At 42.4% G+C, this 8,785-nt stretch overlaps 1 pseudogene; it reads right to left on the reverse strand.

Annotated features, from left to right (window-relative positions):
* Positions 1 to 3,342: 3,342 nt before the first annotated feature.
* Positions 3,343 to 8,785, reverse strand: part of LOC112070641 (small conductance calcium-activated potassium channel protein 2-like) — a 48,026-nt pseudogene continuing 42,583 nt past the window's right edge.

An 8,785-nucleotide genomic window follows, 5' to 3' on the forward strand; every position in this document is an offset into this window, starting at 1 on the left:
TCTGCACACCACCCATAGTCCATCTTGATTGGCCCAAAACGATCACACAACCTTCTGGTGAATAGAAACTGTCCGAACATATTTAAAGTAACAGTACATACAAATTTAACCAATATAGGTCCAACAGCGAAGGCTGAAGTAAAACGTAGAGCTTATGAAAATAAAACAAAACTTCTAATATATCAATCAGCTCCTGATCTGTCTTCCCCAGAATCTCTGCTCCGCTTTCCTTATCTTTTACATTGGGTTTTATACCCTTTAATTGCCCAAGCCCATGTCTCCTTTGACTATTCTTGGAATAGAAACACCATAATATTAATCAAATGATTTAAGCTAAATTCTTCTCAAAGATGCCCTCTGGTGGTCAAACTAGCACTAACTAGCATTAATGGCAACAGTGCCTGACACTTAAATAACGTGTCATAGAATTCTGCGGCAGCCCGCAAGCTTTGCTGCAGTATGACGCAACTTTTAAAGGAAGAACCACTGTACCATGCAACACTAGAGGTGGGTCTAATAATGTCATAGCAGTGATAAATTATGATTCAGGCTGCGTTTGTTAATTCGCAGAATAACTGATGAAATTACGAACGCTCAAAACCCGTTGAATATGGCCGGTGTCAGTAAACCTCGGCAAAAAAGCGTAATAAATGGTTGTCAGCAGCACAGTTATAGTCCCCAACTCTCTGTATAACATTAAAACAGCCTAACCAGCTCTGTTAGGGCGAGTAAAATGGTCAGAGTGAGGTGTTCTCTCATTTGTGTCTGGAAGTAGCTAGCAAGCTAGACAACATTAGCCAGTTAGCTTGGGTGCTTGACTGCCGTTGTGAGATCAGAACACTCGGATCAACCCTACTCCTCGGCCACTCTGAGAGTGAAACGCTCTGAATTTACAAATGGACAATCTGACAACGGTCTGAATTTACGAACGCCCAGAGCATACTCTGAGCGCACTCTGGCACTCCAGATCTGGGGACCCATGCCAAATCTTTTCAGTCTCCTGAGAGGGAAAAGGTTTTGTCGTGCCCTCTTCACAACTGTCTTGGTATGTTTGGACCATGATAGTTTGTTGGTGACACCAAGGACACCAAGGAACTTGAAACTCTTGACCCGCTCCACTACAGCCCCATCGAGGTTCCTTTTCCTGTAGTCCACGATCAGCTCCTTTGTCTCGCTCACATTGAGGGAGAGATTGTTGTCCTGGCACCACACTGCCAGTTCTCTGACTTCCTCCCTATAGGCCGTCTCATCATTGTCGGTGATCAGGCCTACCACTGTTGTGTTGTTAGCAAACTTAATGATGGTGTTGAAGTCGTGTTTGGCCACGCAGTCGTGGGTGAACAGGGAGTACAGGAGGGGACTAAGTACACACCCCTGAGGGGCCCCAGTGTTAAAGAACAGCGTGGCAGACGTGCTGTTGCCTACTCTTACCACCTGGTGGTGGCCTGTCAGGAAGTCCAGGATCCAGTTGTAGAGGGAGGTGTTTAGTCCCAGAGTCCTTAGCTTAGTGATGAGCTTCGTGGACACTATGGTATTGAACACTGAGCTGTAGTCAATGAACAGCATTCTCACATAGGTGTTCTTTTTGTTCAGGTGAGAAAGGGCAGTGTGGAGTGCGATTGAGATTGCGTCATCTGTGGATCTGTTTGGGCGGTATGCAAATTGGAGTGGGTCTAGGGTGTCCGGGAGGATGCTGTTGATGTGAGCCATGACCAGCCTTTGAAAGCACTTCATGGCTACGGGGCGGCAACTTAAAATGTATCATTTTGTTGCAATGTTTTCATAAACCATGTCCAATATTTGATTGGCAATACAAAAAGATGCTGTTGGTCACATTAATGCTAACATTAACGCACACTGTGCGGTTCCAAAATAATCCAAATGGTGGCAGCCTAAACCACATTAATGTTTTTCATGAAATGTTTTTTATAGTTACATGCAATTTAGCAGGATTGGGATTTTAGGCTGCCATTCTTGGGATTATGTTGGAACTTGTCGTGGAAATTTATGTACACTGAGAGAGACTTGGACAACTATTCAAACAATCAATCTTTATTTAACATTGATTAATTATTGCAAAAATGAAGCTGGTCGACAGCACACTCTGAAGTGCGTGTTGCAGAGAGCTTAACCTTTACAGAAATGCAGAGTTCTTTATATAGTAGATCTAAAAATGCTTAGTCTTGGCTGGTTCCACCCATCCCATGCAGATTGGGGCATCATAAGACACTCTGGGTTCATCCTGTCGTTATCTACACAGGGGGGTGTTGTTTTAAACCCCACCCAGTTTAGTCTCCCAGATGCAAGGATGATTTTGAGACTAAGGATTATGTTCTACTCCTCCAGGCTATCCCTATCCCGGTTACACCCACCACATCTTGTCTATGGAATGCAGTCTTTAACTCATTTGTCAGCTCAAGCCATCTGTAGTGACCATACACCCAGATTATCTGCAGGAAGCTAGAGTGAAAACCATCCCTTTACAGAAACACAGCATTTAATAGAACAGAAATGTCTTAGTATTTGTTAAGTATATAATTTAGAACAGAAATGTCTTACTATTTGTTAAGTATATAATTGTTAACTATTAATATCAAGCAAATCAGGTAAATATGTAATTTTTCGGTCACAAACTGCATGAACTCACATTAGCAACAGGCTTGTATTATAACTTAGAGTGGGGGCGGAGGGGACAACTTTTGCAGATAATATTTACAAACGCAGGCACCAAACACGCTTGAAAATCATGATTTTATAGCATTTGTGGTAATAAATCACATATTCCAAGGTCAACTAGCTACAGGACAATATTTCTACCTAATTAATGACACAAAAACAAATACACACCCTCCAACACCCCTGTAGGAACAACACTTCACAATTTTACACACATGTACATACGAGCATGCAATCCTTTCTCCAACTAAATATTCACAATGTTTGTGAGTTATATTACACAGTACTAGGATGTTAGTCTATCCATCAAGATTAGAAATTAAACAAAATTAAATTGTAGGTGCAAACCTGTCTATGACTTCACTCTTTCCCCAGCGTGTAAGTATGTATATCATTGTCATGATGCATTCTATCTTGGGTCATTGGGCACCTAAACCAGGTTTGTAGGCACTGAAAGATCTCTCACAGCTGCTAACTGGGATGGTCAGCGCGGCCTGTATGATTGCTTTCAGTGATGGGAACATATCAGGGTTTAACAATTTATATACACAGCACATGTCAGAAGTGGCATCTTTACTTTTTTTGAGAGGTAATGTTTAGCAAGGACTACATATTCTGGCTTGAGAGGAATATGCCATGTTTGTCTTGTGTGGGCCTCCCCTCTATCTTCTCCTGTGTTCTCGCTCTGTCCTGTCTGCTCCCCTCTCTTCCTTGCTGTTTGATGTTCTGCTTTCCTGGATTTCCTATATTATTACAGAGACGACATAGTATCAGTACCATAGCAATATGGAGTATTCTGAACAGACAAACACACACATAAGCAATATACGCACGCACACTTAGATTGTTGACATGAAAGCTATATTTCGTCTCCAATGTTTATTGAAAACAAATACATTTGCACACTGACCACTTGTGATTTCAAATACGTTGTTGCAGTTGTTGTTTAGCTAGCTAGTGAATCTTAGCCATTTTAGCTAGTCAAAACACCTCAAAACAAGACATGTTATCAATAACATGATGAAATATGCTGAAATAAGCCACTTATGATTCCCACACATGGCAGTGTCATTCTTGCTAGCAATCTGACCATCCAGAATCACAACAGGCTGATTTATGGAAGCTGATTTATGGAAGCGCGCACATCGTTTATGTGACGTTGTCAGCCAACCCATCTATGCAGCTAACGTTAGATGCTAAATAATTGTATATTGTAAACACACACATACACACACAATCTATTAATTTACTCCTGCAAATTTAACAACCGTCCCTGTGTTAGCTGAGCTGCATCTTCAATTCCGCATGTCCATCTTCTATAAATTAGAAAAAATGTTACCAGCTATCCAGCTTTGTTTTTTCAATAGATAGCGTAACGTTAGCTAGCTAATTGAGTTGACGTTACCAAAAGTAGCTAACGTCATGTAAGCCTTAAGTTAGCTAGCTATTTTTATTTGTAATTTTTAGCATATTTGGACAGTACTTGATTAGACAGTTATTGGTTAGTTAGTGATACTTTGCCCGGGTGGTGAACAGAGCTCCAATAGTTGGATTCAGTGTCCAGATAGCTAATCGACAATAACTGTAACTTACTGTCAAAACCCTGCTCATAAAATTTGCTAGGTTTCTAATGAAGCAGCACTGCTAGCTAGACTGGGTAGTCCCTCACATTAGTTAGTTAGTTAGCTTAACGTTGTCTGTCAGTGCAGCTTTTGAGTCCACATCTTGAAATGTAAGTTACTCGAATCTGGCTTACTGTGAGGTCAATATCTCTGAATAATCATCAAATCAAAAATCAAATCAAATGTATTGGTCACATACACGTGTTTAGCAGATGCTATTGTGGGTGTAGCAAACTTGAAAATAAAGGAGAGCCGCACACTCTAGGAGCTCAGATGCAAAAATGTAATTACCAACGTTTCGACAGTAAAGCTGTCTTCATCAGGGTATAATCCTAGTGAAATGCTTGTGCTTCTAGCTCCGACAGTGCAATAATATCTAACAAGTAATATCCAACAGTTTCACAACATATACCCAAAATACACATAAATCTAAGTAAGGAATGGATTTATATATATATACACATTTTTACATTATGTCAGAGTGGCATTGGACTAAGATAGTGGCATAGTATAGAATACAGTATATACATATGAGATGGGTGATTACACACAATTAAAGTGACTAAGATACCGTAGAATAGTATAGAGTACAGTTTATACATATGAGATGAGTAATGCAAGATACGGAGACATTATTAAAGTGGGTAGTGTTTAATTTCCTTAAAGTGGCAAGTGTTCCTAATCTATGTCTATAGGCAGCAGCCTCTGATGTGCTGGAGATGGCTGTTTAACAGTCAGTGGTGTAGTATAGAATACAATACAGTATATACAGCTCTGGGAAAAATTACAAGACCACTGCAAAATTTCTCTGGTTTTACTATTTCTAGGTATGTGTTTGGGTAAAATGAATTTTTTTGTTTTATTCTATAAACTACTGACAACATTTCTCCCAAATTCGAAATAAAAATATAGTCATTTAGAGCATTTATTTGCAGAAAATGACAACTAGTCAAAATAACAAAAAAGATGCAGTGTTGTCAGACCTCAAATAATGCAAAGAAAATAAGTTAATATTCATTTTTAAACAACGCAATACTAATGTTTTAACTTATGAAGAGTTCAGAAATCAATATTTGGTGGAATAACCCAGATCTTCAATCACAGCTTTCATGCGTCTTCGCATGCTCTCCACCAGTCTTTCACATTGATGTTGGGTGACTTTATGCCACTCCTGGCACAAACATTCAAGCAGCTCAGCTTTATTTGATGGCTTGTGACCATCCATTTTCCTCTTGATCACATTCCAGAGGTTTTCAATGGGGTTCCGGTCTGGAGATTGGGCTGGCCATGACAGGATCTTGATCTGGTGATCCTCCATCCACACCTTGATTGACCTGGCTGTGTGGCATGGAGCATTGTCCAGCTGGAAAAACCAATCCTCAGAGTTGGGGAACATTGTCAGAGCAGAAGGAAGCAAGTTTTCTTCCAGGACAACCTTGTACGTGGCTTGATTCATGCATCCTTCACAAAGACAAATCTGCCTGATTCCAGCCTTACTGAAGCACCCCCAGATCATCACCGATCCTCCACCAAATTTCCCAGTGGGTGCGAGACACTGTGGCTTGTAGGCCTCTCCAGGTCTTGCACCCACTGTGAAATTGTGTACACCAAGGAACTTGAAGCTTTCCACCTTCTCCACTGCGGTCCCATCAATGTGGATAGGGGTGTGCTCCCTCTGCTGTTTCCTGAAGTCCACGATCATCTCCTTAGTTTTGTTGACGTTGAGTGAGAGGTTATTTTCCTGGCATCACACTCCCAGAGCCCTCACCTCCTCCCTGTAGGCTGTCTCATCGTTGTTGGTAATCAAGCCTACTACTGTTGTGTAGTTTGCAAACTTGATGATTGAGTTGGAGGCGTGCTTGGCAGTCATGGGCGAACAGGGAGCACAGGAGGTGGATGAGCACGCACCCTTGTGGGGCACCATTGTTGAGGATCAGCGAAGAGGAGGTATTGTTTCCTACCTTCACCACCTGGGGGCGACCCATCAGGAAGTCCAGGACCCAGTTGCACAGGGCGGGGTTCAGACCCAGAGCCTCGAGCTTGATGATGAGCTTGGAGGGTATTATGGTGTTGAATGCTGAGCTATAGTCAATTATCAGCATTCTTACATAGGTATGCCTCTTGTCCAGATGGGACAGGACAGTGTGCAGTGTGGTGGCAATTGCATCATCTGTGGATCTATTGGTGCGGTAAGCAAATTTAAGTGGGTCTAGGGTTGCAGGTAAGGTGGAGGTGATATGATCCTTGACTAGTCTCTCAAAGCACTTCATGATGACAGAGTTGAGTGCTACGGGCGATAGTTATTTAGTTCAATTACCTTTGCTTTCTTAGTGGCCATCTTTGTGGCCATCTTGAAGCATGTGGGGACAACAGACTGGGATAGGGAGAGATGTTTACAGAATATATCTGTAAACACACCAGCCAGCTGGTCTGCGAATGCTTTGAGGACATGGCTAGGGATACATTCTGGGCCGGCAGCCTTGTGAGGGTTAACACTCTTTAATGTCTTACTCACGTCGGCCACGGAGAAGGAGAGCCCACAGTCCTTGATAGCGGGCCGCGTCGGTGGCACCGTATTATCCTCAAAGCGAGCGAAGGTGTTCAGCCTGTCCGGAAGCAAGACATCGGTGCCCGCGACGTGGCTGGTTTTCCTTTTATAATTCGTGATTGTCTGTAGACCCTGCCACATACGTCTCGTGTCTGAGCCGTTGAACTGGGACTCAACTTTGTCCCTATACCGACGTTTAGCCTGCTTGATTGCTTTGCGGAGGGAATAACTACATTGTTTTTATTCTTCCATATTCCTAGTCTTCTTGTCCTGGTTAAATGCAGTGCGCTTTCAGTTTTGCACGAATGCTCCCATCTATCCACAATTTCTGGTTGGGGTAGGATTTAATAGTCACAGTGGGTACAACATCTCATATGCACTTCCTGATAAACTCATTCACCATATCGGTATATGTGTCGATATTATTTTCTGAAGCTWCTCTGAACATATCCCAGTCCACGTGATCAAAACAATCTAGAAGCGTGGATTCCGATTGGTCAGACCAGTGTTGAATAGTCCTCACCACGGGTGCTTCCTGTTTGAGTATCTGCCTATAGGAGGGGAGAAGAAAGATGGAATTGTGCTCCAATTTGTCGAATGGAGGGCGAGGGAGGGCCTTATATGCATTCTGGAAGGTAGTATAACAATGATTGAGAGTTTTAGCAGCGCGAGTACACCAATCAATATGTTGATAGAATTTTGGGAGCCTTTTCCTCAAATTTGCTTTGTCAAAATGGCATCTTTCTAGAGCTCCGACTTTCTGACCTGAAGATCAATGACGTTATGATTTGACATTGCTTTTTCCAAGTTCCCAGCGGTCTTGAAAGCACCATAAATAGCTAAGGGCCAGCTGAAGTCTCCGCTCTGACAGGAGCCCATGCTGGGGATTAGCCTCCTCCTCCTTACCCCCAAGCAGCTTTGGGTAGAGTTGGAAGCAGGGACGTCACTAGACATTCCGAATATCCGGGGCTCAGCCCTGAAGACCTGGGGGGGGATTTGATCCCTGCGCAACCAATATGAAGTGCCCCGCACTCGTGGCCTCGCACTCTAGCAGTGAATATTTTGCAGAAACATAACGCTATGTTGCATATCTCACTGCTTTGTTCCATGCGCTGTGCTTTCCTGATGCCTAATAATTAACACCTTAATATTAATTCACTAGATTGTTGTCAGTAAACCCATGGAATATGGTGTCAATATATACATTTTAAATCTATTAGCAAGTACAAATTACAAATGCATTTTCCATGAAGAAAAATGATTGGAAAAAGCTGACCTAAGGTGACCTAAGGTGCAGTGGGCAGCTGTAGCCTATGCCACTTAGTGTCGCCAGCGGTAGCTAATAACGTGGCCATTTTCTTCCCCTCACAAGGATTATATTTCAAGTGGGATAGCAGCCTACATAAGAAATAGCTAATATTGGTAGCGATCTAGATGTCACCGTGATATAGTCTACTACTCAACGGGGAGAGCATGAACGGCAACAACACCGGGACACAGTGAGTGTCCTCCTAGCTGTCACACAACCCTGTGTGATTCGGGTTCATTCTGCCCTCAGCTACGACATAAGTCATTGTTTTGCAGGCCAGGAGTGTTCTTATAGCCTCTCCCCGCTAACCATTTGTTTAATTTAAACAACATTGTCCAATAATGTATTAGCTAAACCTGTTCACTTTACCAGTAGTATGCAAACATTTGGCGCCACAGAAAGAAAGGAAAAAGTTGAGTCTTGTAAAATTATCTGTGGTATTAGGCTATAGCAATGTTTTATTAGTTAGCTAATAAGGTCCCCTTGTCACCTGTCTTTTTACCTACAGAGTAACAGTCCTGGTGCTCTCTCTCTCTCATTCTATTCTTATTTTTTTTATGCTTATCCTAGGGGTGAGAAGAGATGACGAATCAGAACTGAGGATTGTTACGGAGCCCCATTAGGAACACC

The sequence above is a fragment of the Salvelinus sp. IW2-2015 genome, unplaced genomic scaffold, assembly GCF_002910315.2.
Source record: "Salvelinus sp. IW2-2015 unplaced genomic scaffold, ASM291031v2 Un_scaffold1382, whole genome shotgun sequence".
NCBI lineage: Eukaryota > Metazoa > Chordata > Actinopteri > Salmoniformes > Salmonidae > Salvelinus > Salvelinus sp. IW2-2015.